We start from the raw sequence: 12,470 nt of genomic DNA, 5'->3' as shown, positions 1-12,470 counted from the left end.
TGTTTGACTTACTTTCTTAAATTTGAGCTTCAAAGAGTTCGAGAGAATTGTGATAAAAAGGAAAAAGGAGGGAACAGAAATACTGTAGTGAACAGCTGTGACCTAGATCTGACTCTGTGTGTGTGTGTGTGTGTGTGTGCGTGTGTGTGTGTGTGTGTGTGTGTGTGTTGAGAGGGAGAGTGTGTGATGTGGTCCGTGATATATGCGTTGGTACCTGAGGTCTGAACCCCCCCCCCCCACACACACACACACACACACACACACACACACAGATAAATCCAGATTACAGGATTGATTTTTTTCAGCAACCTTGATTTGGACATTTCATAGATTTCCTACATTTCCCACAATGCCTTGCTGTTGTATTGCTGATCACATGGACATAAATTACAAATACATATTTACCAACATGCAAGAATTACAGTGTGTTACTAAATAAAAATAATAATAAAACAAAATATAATAGATACAGACACTTGTTTTTTATTTGCTAACAGGCTGAAAGATGCTTATTAAATATCACAAAATGATTCTTTAATGTATTGGATATGATGTCATTAGCCTTTACACACATTTGGATGTAGCGTGACTTTAGGAAGTGATGAGAATGTTCTGAGTCAATTTATATGTGGAAGACACGATCGAGAAAGAAGCAGCACAAAGGGTGTGTGTGTGTGTGTGTGTGTGTGTGTGTGTGTGTGTGTTCTTGACCCGCGGGGTGCCGAGAAGCGTCTAATTATCCTGAATTATCCCGAGTCAGCGCTCACATCACCCACACAGCAGCAGTGTGTGTGTGTGTGTGTCCTGGTTGTGTCTGATGGGTCGTTCTCAGAGTTAGATTCTTATTTTGGAAACAGTTTTGTGTGGTGAAGCTCATCCTCAGGGTGGACTGATGATGGTCTTTTTCTCCTCTGAAAGTTCTTCAGTATCTCAGCTGTTCTTCTGGGCTGAGGCTTCACATGTTCTCCCAGTTTTCCCAGTTTGGAGGTCACTGCCCTTGAGGTCTCCTCCTCCCACAGGGACCACGTAGGCTTTGACCTTCCACATCTTTTTTTTATTGGAGTTTATTGGCTGTTTGCACTCATTGGTAGGTGCATTACCACCATCCACTGGATATAAAAATTGACCAGGAATCTATGGACCTTCAATATTTGTATTTTCTCTAACCTAAACGTCAGTGCTTCACAGAATCTATTTGACTATTACGACCGACCGGATTGTTCTAACCACTCACAAATCCTTGATATAATACTGTCCAACCTCTTCCTGATCCAGATCTGTGATCCTCAGGAATATTTCAGACGACTTCACAATTATCTCTATCTTCTCACTTTTCTTAACAGCTTGAGCTGAGCATTTTATAAGTCTACTATAAAGCGTACAAAGCTTTTCTTATCCTCATCCTTCATCTACAGCTTTATTTATCTTTTTTGATAACAAAAATCAGGCTACATTTAGTAAAACTGTCCTCCCATGTCATCTTGAAGAAGACTTTAAACTCTAACCCTAGTTGTCCTGCCCTAGATCACTGTGTGTGTGTGTGTGTGTGTGTGTGTGTGTGTGTGTGTGTGTGTGTGTGTGTGTGTGTGTGTGTGTGTGTGTGTGTGTGTGTTGTGTGTGTGTGTGTGTGTGTGTGTGTGGTGTGTGTGTGTGTGTGTGTGTGTGGTGTGCGTGTGGTGTGTGTGTGTGTGTGTGACCGGTCTAGGAAAGACCATCCTACCAACAAAGAACTATACCACAGCATTCCACCCATTACCACCTCAATATGGCAACAACGACTGCGGTTTTCCAGACACTGCTGGCGTAATAAAAACGAACTGGGCTGCAGACGTCTTATTATGGAGGCCATCCCACGGAAAGAGATCACAATGGCAGCCGAGGAAGTCGTCTTACATAAACCAACTGACTGATGATACAGGATGTAGGGCTGATGAACTGGCCACCGCTATGAGTGACAGGGATGGATGGATAGAAAGGGTCATCCAAAGCCGAGCCAGCTCGACCTGGTAAGGTAAGAATCACTGTGGGTTTAGTATGATGGAGAAAATGCTTTAAAGTCTTCCCTCCACGTGTGGGCATGTCCCTTTACATTCACGTTGTCCTGTCTGCTGATTGTCTGAGACATTCTCGGAGCAGCTTCTCCTTTGGAGCATCTTCTTGACATGTTCTCCTAAAGTGTGGATCCCCTAATGGTCTCTCGTCCTCCTTCTGTCCTCAGTAGAACATCAGGGTGCCTCCATGCTGATTAGCTTCCTGGACTTCATGGGCCTTGATTCTACTTCTTTGGTTAGATGATGATCTCAGCTGAACTCTAGATGTCCACTGTCCTTTCAAAATAAATTCCAACTGCTAATGCTAAAGCTAACAGTTTATCTAAGCAGAGTCAGTCCGACAAACTCTGACTTAGGGACAGTCAAGACGTGTGTGTGTGTGTGTGTGTGTGTGTGTGTGTGTGTGTGTGTGTGTGTGTGTGTGTGTGTGTGTGTGTGTGTGTGTGTGTGTGTGTGCGTTTGTGTGTGTGTGTGTGTGAGTGTTGTCACGCTGCCCTCCAGCCTGGTCCAGCTGGAAGGTCATCAGTTTAGTGTTTAGCGTTGAGGCTCTTTCTCTTCTCCCTCGTTGTTCACAGCAACACCCATGAACACACTACACACAAACGTTAACGCACAACTAATCTGATCCACAATAAAAACACACTTCAGATGAAGCTCTGGATTCATTCATGAATTGATTGATCTTTATGGAATGTGACACAGTTTAATTTGGAGAGTAAATCACAGACTGTTGAAGGACTTCCACCCAAAAGGATGTCTTTACTTAGGGTATGTGTGTCTTCAAGTCTGTCTCTAACTTCAGCCACCAGAGCTTATCAGCGCACTGTTTAAGGGAGAGTAAAGGTCCCTTCGGAGAGCTCTTCTTCTCTGCTTTATTGTCTACTACCAAAACCTCAGAGTTGTAACTGTCGCCCCCTGTGGTCATAGATTGTTTTAACAGGTCAAAACTGTTTTTATCCTCTTTCTATAAAAACAAGAGGTTTACACAGGCACGGCGCCAGGATTTTTTCTCTCCCAGTGCTAAGGGGAGAAAAAAAATTATATTACTTTTATAAGGAGTTTCTCATTTTTTTTTTTAATAAAATAAGTTGTGCAACACAGAATGTTAGATATAAATGTAGTTTTAACTGAATTTGGTCCAAAAAATATTTAACAAATTAGTTATACACAATACAAGTGACCACAAGACAAAAAAATAATGAGCAAAAGTTTCCTATTTAACACCTGACAGCTACTCTTTCACCTGCCAATAATCAGACAGTAAATCTAAAATGCAAAACGTCAGAGAAGAACCAACTCTTTAATGGAGAACGATGTGTTTGTTGTTGTTTCTGCATGTTTGGACAGGCAGGCAAGATTGCTGAATCGAGGGTTTTCCTTACGGTTTCTCTTGTATGTGTTTTAACGCACCGTATGCAGGTAAAACTGCACTCTTGTGAAGCGGAGGTGACAGGTAGCGTGACAGAAATGGGTAAACGTTTGTAGAGGCTCCCTGGAAGACGAGCTCTTAGTCTTCATTTTCTACGGGAACACTTTTTTCTTAATTATCCATTGCATTGGACTGCTAGTAAACCCTAAAATGACACAGGCACTCACGCACGCACGCACGCACGCACGCACACACACACACACACACACACACACACACACACACACACACACACACACACACAGTTACAGTTACTAAACCATCTAAAAATCAGCAAAATTATCTAAACAGCTGTTAAATGATCCAAAAATCAGGCTGAATGTTTCACTCCAATAGAAAACAATGGGTTGTTTACAGGCAGTTGGGCTGTGTGTCATCATCAATCACATGATTTCAAGATGGAGGAACACAGTCTCTAAAACTGTAAAGTAGTCCCATATATAAAAGGAAACTAAATGAATATGGGGCATAATAATATGTTTAATTGGACATCTACTAATAAAAGCAAGAAAGGTGTGTGTGTGTGTGTGTGTGTGTGTGTGTGTGTGTGCGTGTGCGTGTGTGTGGAGCGAATATATCCCCTATGTGTTCGACCTGAAACTTTGTCAACGGCTTCTAAATACCACAAGTGTGTGCATCCGTTATTTTTGAGTAATTTGGTTCAAAACTTTCATTTTAATTTTAAGATTACGGCTCCCTCTCGGTAGTGAGCACGGTTTTGAGCGCGTTATTTCCGGTTCCGGGTCATATGACGTCACTGTGTCACAGTTTGTTTGAGTCAATATTTAAAACGTTTTCGGACTGCTAAAAGTTATTTAAGTTAATATTTCATGGTTATTCAAAATTATTTCCGTGATCTCAAACTTCCTTTAAATCACGGGTCATGGACACATGTGGATCAGCAGCTGTGTGTGTGTGAATGTGAGTGAAGCTGCGTTACGTTTGTCTCAAAAATACATTCACACACGGGTCAATCCATCGTGTGTAAATTGTGGATGTATTTGTAGATCTGAAAAACACGTGAAAATCTAAAAAGTACATTGTACTGAAAATTGTAAATAAATGTGTGGATTTGAAAAACACGTGAAAATTGTGGATCTATTTGTGAATAGTCTTGAGACAAATCTCTCCCCGTAAGTGTGAGAGAGGAAGATTGTTCAGGCCGGAGAGGGGGGGAGGGGCGTCTGAGCAGCCGCGCTCACACTGATATACTAGCAAAGCTCTCAAGTCTCACGCATATGGCCTGATGTGAGTCACTGATGTGCGTGCATGTACGTATGTGTGTGAGCCACGGAGTAGCGAGTCACACACACGCATCAAACGACAACAAAAATATTCAAATGACTCAAAATACACAAAACCAAATATACTCAAAACTAAAAACTAAATATACACAAAACTAAATATTTATACAAAAAATAAACAAAGATACACCAAAAATGCACATAATGTTTTAAAACAAAAAACTAAACAATATTTATACAAAAGGTACACAAAATGACAACAGAAATGCACAAAACTACACCCAAAAAGATACAAAAATACACAAAATAACTCCAGAATCACACTACAATGCCAACAAAAAACAATAATTGGACAAAAAATGCACAAAAACACAACAGAAAGATATAAAAATACACATATTGACTCCAAAAAACATACAATACAGAAAAATACACCAAATGAAAAAAATATAGAAATTAGTAAAAAAAAAAATCATGTGCATGTCCCATAGAATTAAACCAGATAAATCACACACATTATTTTACTTTGCACCCACACATAAACCCCTTTATAACAATACAGAGTACAGAGTATGTACACCTCTTTGTACATCCAACCTTTAAACACATACTCATTTGGCCATAATTGACAACTCTACTTAAGCTCCTCCCACTATATAAATACATACTTCCAACAGGCACTGTACTAATAGATCTACTAATAAAGACATTTAGAAGGTTTTAGGACAGATTTGTAAAAACTGTGGAGGATCCCTTTAACATCTTATAAAATACATGAGGTTTGGTTCATTAAACAACTAATTTCCTCAAACATGCCAGCTGCCAATTTTGCACGTCAGAGTCGTATTAGATGTTGTGACACAGTTTGTGACCAGACTACATGGTGATTCCATTCACTTTGGTGGAACCACCATCAGCTGACTGAAACCACCTACAGCTGGTCACAGGATTGGCCACCACCCAGTGTTATGGTAAATACTGTGACCCACCTAAATATTGATGATAAGTTGGTTATGTTGCTGTTGAATGTTTGTGGCACTCGTGTGCAGCCTCACACCTCTAATGCTTCATAATGACATAATGACCCGTCCTTAACTCTGCTGCTGGTTCAACTGAATCTGTTACAAAAGGCGTCAGAAAGGTCAACTCTTATTGGTTAGCGTGACCTGTCCAAGAGTAACATGTTGCAGGACGGTAAGGAGATGGGAAACGACACGTGTCTGTGTGTGTGTGTGTGTGTGTGTGTGTGTGTGTGTGTGTGTGTGTGTGTGTGTGTGTGTGTGTGTGAAATATTTAACAACAGATACTGGTGCAGTCGGAAGCGCTAGGAAGAAATTGCAATTTTGATGCAAACGTGAGGAATAATTCGGCTAACAGTAACTAGTAATAATAATAATAATGCATTGCATTTATTATAGCGCTTTATCATAGACACTCAAAGCGCTTTACAGAATTAAGGCATTATTCTTTCACACCACACTTAGTGGTGGTAAGCTATTTTTGTAGCCACAGCTGCCCTGGGGCAGACTAACTAGTCTAACCCTAACACTAACTAGTTTAACCCCAACACTAACTAGTCTAACACTAACACAAACTCGTCTAACACTAACACTAACTAGTCTAACCCTAAAACTAACAAGTCTAACCCTAACACTAACTCGTCTAACACTAACTAGTCTAACACTAACGCTAACTAGTCTAACACTAACTAGTCTAATACTAACTAGTCTAACACTAAAACTAACTAGTCTAACCCTAACACTAACTCGTCTAACACTAACTAGTCTAACCCTAACACTAACTAGTCTAATGCTAACTAGTCTAACACTAACTAGTCTAACGCTTAATAGTCTAATATTAACTAGCCTAACCTAACACTAACTAATCTAACCCCAACACTAACTAGTCTAACACTAACACAAACTCGTCTAACACTAACACTAACTAGTCTAACCCTAAAACTAACAAGTCTATCCCTAACACTAACTCGTCTAACACTAACTAGTCTAACACTAACGCTAACTAGTCTAACACTAACACTAACTAGTCTAATACTAACTAGTCTAACACTAAAACTAACTAGTCTAACCCTAACACTAACTCGTCTAACACTAACTAGTCTAACCCTAACACTAACTAGTCTAACCCTAACACTAACTAGTCTAATGCTAACTAGTCTAACACTAACTAGTCTAACACTAAAACTAACTAGTCTAACCCAACACTAACTAGTCTAACCCTAACACTAGCTAGTCTAACACTAACACTAACTAGTCTAACAGTAACTAGTCTAACACTAACACGTCTAACACTAACACTAACTAGTCTAACACTACCTAGTCTAATCCTAAAACTAACTAGTCTAACACTAACACTAACTCGTCTAACACTAACACTAACTCGTCTAACACTAACTAGTCTAATGCTAACTAGTCTAACACTAACACTAACTAGTCTAACACTAACTAGTCTAACACTAACTAGTCTAACACTAAAACTAACTAGTCTAACACTAACACTAACTTGTCTAACACTAACTAGTCTAACACTAAAACTAACTAGTCTAACACTAACACTAACTAGTCTAACACTAAAACTAACTAGTCTAACCCTAACACTAACTCGTCTAACTCTAACACTAACTACTCTAACACTAACTAGTCTAACCCTAACACTAACTAGTCTAATGCTAACTAGTCTAACACTAAAACTAACTAGTCTAACCCTAACACTAACTAGTCTAACACTAACTAGTCTAACACTAACACTAACTAGTCTAACACTAACTAGTCTAACACTAACACTAACTAGTCTAACCCTACCTAGTCTAACCCTACCTAGTCTAACCCTACCTAGTCTAACCCTAAAACTAACTAGTCTAACACTAACACTAACTCGTCTAACACTAACTAGTCTAATGCTAACTAGTCTAACACTAACACTAACTAGTCTAACACTAAAACTAACTAGTCTAACCCTAACACTAACTCGTCTAACACTAACTAGTCTAACACTAAAACTAACTAGTCTAACACTAACACTAACTCGTCTAACACTAATTAGTCTAACACTAAAACTAACTAGTCTAACCCTAACACTAACTCGTCTAACCCTAACACTAACTAGTCTAACACTAACTAGCCTAACCCTAACACCAGCTGGTCTGCCTGAGGATGTTAATGCTTTGATGACGGTGAGTTTGGATCACGCCGTTCACTCAGCACGCACACACATAGGATGCTGATTGGTCGATGTCACACACACAGCAGCCCGTATATCTGTGACATCATCACTACCTGAGCTTTAAACCCTTCTCACTTTAAAGCGTAAGTCTACTTTCTGATAAGGAGACTTAAGTGGTTACTATGGAAACCGCTTAATCTGTCAGCTCCAATTAATGAAAGAGAGGATTTAGATCTCTTTGTCAGATTTCAAAATAAAAGCATCAGGGGCTTTGGGAGCTCTGTTTTTATGGGTTATTTCCCTGGTTTTATACGTCACAGTTCATTTCCTTTATCAATATAAAACTCAACATGAATTATTGGAGCCAATGAAAGAAGTGAACGTGTTAAAGATGTTTCTGATAAATGTATGTATCCTGATGTTGGTTGTATATTGATAATAATAGTGTTATATCACAATATAATCTGAATAGAAACAACTGAAAATAGTTCTGTATAGTAGAAGACTTTCACACAGATAAAATAACCAATAAATCAGATTATTATTAATGAAAGGTGAACCGACCTCTTCGACTGTCATCCATCATCTGAGCGACTCTCACTCATCCATCCTCAGCTCATCCATCCTGCTCCACACAAAGGTCCACGATTTGATTCCCAGTACGGGGTCAGTGTATGAGATGATGATCTGTGCAGAGATGCTGAGGCTTCACTAATCTGAGTCTGAATCCAACCAACCACAGACTCTCACTCACTCTGATTCTCTCCCCCTCTCTCTCTACTCCAATAGGGATTAAACATGGATAAAACTAAAAGAGAATAAAAGATAGAGCAAATATATACATATAAATAAATATACATTATGTTTATCAGGGCAGCACGATAATTATGAGCCATTTCTTCATTTTTTTACCCACATCATACAACATAAATAATCTGATATTATAGCTCCGCCCCTTTATCTGTTGACCCAGCTCAGCCAGCACTGCTACATGCTAAGGTAACCCCAAACATGTGTGACTAGTTGCTACATGCTAAGCTAACCCAAACATATGGAACTGGTTGTTACATGCTAAGCTAACCCCAGACATGTGCGACTAGTTGCTACATGCTAAACTAACCCCGAACATGTGGGACTAGTTGCTACATGCTAAGCTAACTCAAACACGTGGGACTGGTTGCTATGTGTTAAGCCAGGGCTGCCAAGTTTCAGAAAATGACAAGAGTGAGACTTTAATGACCTGATGCGTTCCGGCAAAAAAAAAAGTGTCCTTTTTTAACATGGCTTTGTCCTGTTTTAACGTTGATTTCTACCTTCAGAATGATGTCATCACCTCCATACTAGCAGCTCTCCCTGCACTGTGGCCTCCTAATGCTAGTTTTAATTAACCAGAAATTAGAAATGAAAACTGTAACAAGAATTTTGACAAAATACATTTATTTGTCAATATTTAATTTCAACCAACTCTCCATCATTTATCTGGGGACATGTGTCATGTTGTAGGTGTTTGTCACAGATGTTGATGATGACAGAGGCAGGGGGCTCCCACTTAAAACACTGTGGCCCAAGGCAGTGCTACCTTTACCTCAGCTCTCCTTGTCTGCAACAGAAAGGACGTCATTAAAAAGATAATCATGTAAAAAACATTAAAAGTGTTTTTTGATTGAATGAATGTCTCAGCAGCAGACTCAATGTCTATAGAAATACACTATTACATACAAAAATAATCATAAGATTAGACAAGGCATTTGTTTAATTTACTATGTATTTATGCTGATATAACCTATAAGTGCAATTCAGCTACTAGCAGTGTTTATAACACTGGTAGTAGTAGAATAAGAGTTTAAATTAATTTAAGTTAATGTCTAGCACAGACACACACATGTGAGTAGAGAGAGAGAGACACACACAATGTTAGTTTTTTAGACGAGTAAACTAACACTATAACACACACACACAGCAATATAAACAGTGAACAAAATTACATAGCGTCTCAGACGGCGTCTGTCCTCTAGAAACTTTCTTCCTTTCTGAAAGCATGTCGACGACTTGACATGTGTTGTGTGTAAAAGTTACTAGTTAGAGACGGCTCGTCAAGACACGCCTTCAGTGGCTTCTGATTGGTTTATTATTGTGTGATGCCTGCCGTGGTTGGTTAGATTTTGGCACAATGGATTGGTCTGGGATTGGTTTTCTCAGTCAGTTAATCAGAGTTACATAAACTACGGCAAGGACCAAAGTTCATTATCATGAAAAAAAAATAGAGTATTGAATAGGAAAATATAAGTGTGAGAAATGTCAAGTGTGGCGTATGGTGTGAGAACGGTTCAAATTGCGTGACTGTCACTCTCAAAGCGTGACGCTTGGCAGCTTAGCTACATGCTAAGCCAGGGGTCTGCAACCTGCCTCTCTGGAGCCTCATGTGGCTCTTTGACTCTTTCACAGTGGCTCCCTATAGCTTTAAAAAATATATTATAATAATGAATCGTTAATTCTTATGGATGGTATTGATGATTAATGACATTAATTTCAAATAAAATTCTGACAAAACAATTTGACAACCTAAAAATAAATCAATTTGCGCAATAAGTCGGCCACCTTCCTACTTCAACTGTCCTTGCACCTGTGGCTAATCTTGAGTTGTAAATCCCTGCTAAGATAATAAAAAGACTATTCGGGAAAAAACATTTAACTGTCAACATGCAGCTAATATGCATGCTTGATATGTTGCAAGAAATTAGCATGTGTTGACCGACATGATCATGTGATCTCAAATTCAAGTTATATTTTGAAGCCATTCAGTTCCATTAATTCAGAAAATTATTCGATATTATTTTAACTGTATATTATTTAATGCACTGAATTGTCTTCATTAAGAATGTTTTTTTTCGGCCCCGGAAGGACTTTAATCCAGGTGAGATTAGGCAAAATGGCTCCTTTGGGAGTAAAGGTTGCAGACCCCTGTGCTAAACTAACCTATACATGTGGGACTGGTGGCTAAGTGCTAAGCTAACCTAAACATGTGGGACTGGTGGCTAAGTGCTAAGCTAACCTAAACATGTGGGACTGGTGGCTAAGTGCTAAGCTAACCTAAACATGTGGGACTGGTGGCTAAGTGCTAAGCTAACCTAAACATGTGGGACTGGTGGCTAAGTGCTAAAATAACCCATGACGTGTATTGACTTTTTCTTGGCAACAACTCAGCCCCATGTCTGTGTACTTACAGAAGATGCTCCTTTTCACACACATTTACCATAAATATAAAATAATATTATAATAAAATACTTTCTTTTCTTGTAATTTATTGAAACAAGATCATGTATGATGCAGAGGCCATTTCATCACACTTCTGACAACATGAAACATAATGAGTTAGCTATATTTTACAAAGAATACAGTATTTTTACTAAAATAATCAGAGAAAGTTGCCCTCTTATTTTATTTTATTTTATTTACAAATACACTAATTATTTTGAGTTTGTGGATTAACCCTGTAGGAAGTGATGTTGGTCCACTAAAGGGTGGGAATCACTGCTTCCAGACCAGCGGTGTCTCTGTGAGGTGTTCAAGGAACTCCTAGATTTTTCATCTCAGAAAAATAAAAACTAGTGAAGCCCAAAAATAATAAAGGAGAATAATGAGACACTCGACTCAACGCCTCAGGATCACCCAGAAATAGAACACACACACACACACACACACACACACACACACACACGCGCACACACACACACACACAGTGTATCAGGGTTTAATCAAACTAGGGCTTATTGTTCAATTTCAGCTCAAAGTGGAGGGGGATCCTTTGATCTTCATCTCTGATGAAGGTTTGACTGAAGACTCACCTTCACCTTCATCATCATCATCATCATCATCATCATCATCATCAACAACATCACCATCATCATCATCATCATCAACAACATCACCATCATCATCATCATCATCAACAACATCACCATCATCATCATCATCATCAACAACATCACCATCATCACTTCATTCCATTTTCTGTTTGTAGAAACAAAAAAAAATACTAAATCCTCTGAGTCCAGCAATGGTCGCAGGATTATGAACGGATTAACATAGAGGCTTAGTGACACACACACACACACACACACACGCACACGCACACGCACACGCACACACACGCACACGCACACACACAGACACACACACACACACACACACCCACACACACACGCACACGCACACACACACCCACCCACAGACACACAACACCACACCCAGACACACACAAACACACACACACACACCACACCACGCAGACACACGACACACACACCACAGACACACACACACACACACGCAGACACACACACACAGACACACACACACACACACACACACACACACACACACACACACTGCGTCACTGAATGAAAAGGTGACAGAGAAGTTGATGACAGCATAAAATAATCTGAATCATTAGCTCAACATCATAGTTGACGTCATCTAAATATAGTGTTCACTGTCACATCATTGCGTCTCATGACGTCACCTTTAGTATGAAAGACCGACCTGCTGCCCCCTGCTGTCTGA

The sequence above is a fragment of the Gouania willdenowi genome, chromosome 7 (assembly GCF_900634775.1).
Source record: "Gouania willdenowi chromosome 7, fGouWil2.1, whole genome shotgun sequence".
In the NCBI taxonomy this organism is placed as follows: domain Eukaryota; kingdom Metazoa; phylum Chordata; class Actinopteri; order Blenniiformes; family Gobiesocidae; genus Gouania; species Gouania willdenowi.
Note: the sequence above shows the minus strand (reverse complement) of the source record.